Here is a 2,476-nt window from a genome sequence, read left to right on the forward strand (position 1 = left end):
CTTTGTAATTCTTTTTAACATTTGACCCAATGCAAAATGCGACGACAATTGTCAATTTACAGTGTATTGATTTGAAACATAAGTTCTGGGTTACTGAAACATCATTATACAAACTAAATGTTTTGTCCAAGAAGTACTATACATTACACGGATTGAGCTATCACCGCCCCCATTATCACTGCCGGTTGTGCAATAACCGGCGCTAAAACTGTTTCACTGACGGTTAGAGGGGCGGCTGGGGCCTGGAGTACAATCAAACTAGCTGAGAAAAGTTGTATCACCGACAGGTGGCCGTTGGATCAGGCAGTGATGTTTGGGTTCTTTTTGCCGCCGTATTATACGTTGAGCTGCTGATACCTGTTATGGCCACCGGTTGTTTAAACAACGTTTGGTCGAACCGGCGGTCCACGTTCTTCATGACTATTGATGAGTAATGCCCCAACTACCAACACCTTTCATCGCCATTACTTCCGCCGAGAGAAGCACCCTACATATTCTCCACCTTCATCATCCAACTTCTAGCATCTAGGCCATTCCCTATGGGATATTCCCCCCTGCCATCTCTAATGCCACGCCCACTTAGCCGTCTCACGTGCCCTTATTAAAGAAAATAATCTCTTAGGCCTTATCCTTAGCAAAGAAGGCAACCGTGGGCCTATTCTCTTTGATGGGCCTATGTTTGGGCCATGAGCCCACGAGTCTCCCTGCAGCATGACTTGAGCGGGCGGCTTACGTCACTAGGCCGCGGCGCCGCGGTGGCCATCAGCCCATCTGTATCCGCCGTCCCCACTCCCGCCACAGCACCAAACCGTGAAGCGAGCTGCGGAGGCTTGTCGGAGGCGACGATCGGCGGCCGGCGGCGGCAAGAGGTTTGTCGGAGACAGGGCGTACGCCGCTCCTTTCCTTGGGAGTCCTAAGCTCACCGCGGCGGTGGCACCTAGAGCAACCACCAAGCCCACCAAAACCCTACCCCCACCAAAGTCCACAACCATTTGTTGCAATGTGAGTGAGTTTTTTGCGTCCTTTTCTTCAGGTTTTCTTACGATTAAGGGTTTTGTTGCTTGTGGATCGGTGTTATTTACACCGGAATTCTTCTAGGAAGTACCGAAGCAGTAGGATGTTGGGCTCTGGTTTTCTCGAGTTCAAGTTTGACTACGTGCAAATCCATCACCTTGGCATTGGGGACGCCGTGAGCTCCGAGAACTTCTCCGTCGGGGGTTACCTGTGGAGGATTTACTGCTTCCCCCGTGGGGACAAGGTAGATGGCCACAACGAGCACTTATCTATCTACCTGCAGCTGGTGACCAAATCCAAGAATGTCAAAGCCAGTCTTTGATGCTTCCATGGTGGGCAGAGATGGCACGCTTTCTATAGGTGCGCTCATCAGGTCCGTGGAGGTTTACTCTCCCGAGGACGGCATCATGGAGGGGTGGGAACGCTTTGTGAAGCGAAGTGATCTCGAATCACCCTATGTGATAAATGGCACGGTCACAATTTTGTGCGGGATCATAGTTGTGCCTGACATAGTGACATTGACAACACCTTGCCTGTGTCGCCACAGCCCGACCTAGCAAGCCATCTGGGCCACCTACTGGATTCCGCTTTGGGGACAGATGTGTCGTTTATCGTGGGCGGCGAGGTGTTCCCTGCTCGCCGTGCAGTGCTCGCAGCCCGATCGCCGGTCTTCAGCGCTGAACTCTTTGGCCCGATGGCAGACGCCACAATGCCATCCATCACGCTGCACGACATAGAGCCTGCGGCATTCAGAATTATGCTCCAGTTCATGTACACGAATGCCTTGCCTGAATGCCTGGAGATGACGAGCTTGGACACCCTCTCGTTGAGATGATGATACATTTGCTTGCCGCAGCTGACCGATATGCGCTGGACCATCTCGAGGTTATATGTGAACTCAAGCTATGTGAAAATGTCTCGACGGAAACGGTTGCTTCTGTTTTAGCTTGCGCCGAGACGTACGGCTGTCTAAAGTTGAAGACAAAGTGCATGGAGTTGTTTGCTGTGAAGGAAAATTTCAAGAAGGCAGTGGTCACAGATGGTTTTATCATGCTGTTGCAGAAATTCCCAACGCTTGCTGGTGAGATGGCGAGGAGGGTGGCGTTATATAATGCTTAAATCTCCAGAGATGTATAGTTCAGAAGTTTGACTATATAGTTACCTTATTGTTTTGGAATGGCAGTGAGCATTATCTCGTATCCTTTAATTTGGAGCATATTAGAATATGAAAGTGCTTGATGAACTATGAGCCTGTTCTTTCGGCTATACTTCTTGTATTACTGCACGAAGTTGCTGTCAGCTGATATACGCAGATATATCAAGTGGAGTTGCTACCAAGTGACATGCAGATATGCAGTTTCGATGAAGTTGCTGCCTACTGATATATGATGTCTTATGAAGTTTCAATCAAGTGACATAGGCAGACGTGCAGTTTCGATGAATTTGATGCCAAGTGATATAT

The 2,476-nt window shown here is 49.3% G+C and overlaps 1 pseudogene; it reads left to right on the forward strand.

Annotated features, from left to right (window-relative positions):
• The first annotated feature begins 686 nt into the window (after positions 1 to 686).
• On the forward strand, positions 687 to 2,133 carry LOC136469149 (BTB/POZ and MATH domain-containing protein 1-like; annotated as a pseudogene).
• The last annotated feature ends 343 nt before the right edge of the window (positions 2,134 to 2,476 follow it).

This window comes from Miscanthus floridulus, chromosome 8 (assembly GCF_019320115.1).
Source record: "Miscanthus floridulus cultivar M001 chromosome 8, ASM1932011v1, whole genome shotgun sequence".
Classification (NCBI taxonomy): domain Eukaryota; kingdom Viridiplantae; phylum Streptophyta; class Magnoliopsida; order Poales; family Poaceae; genus Miscanthus; species Miscanthus floridulus.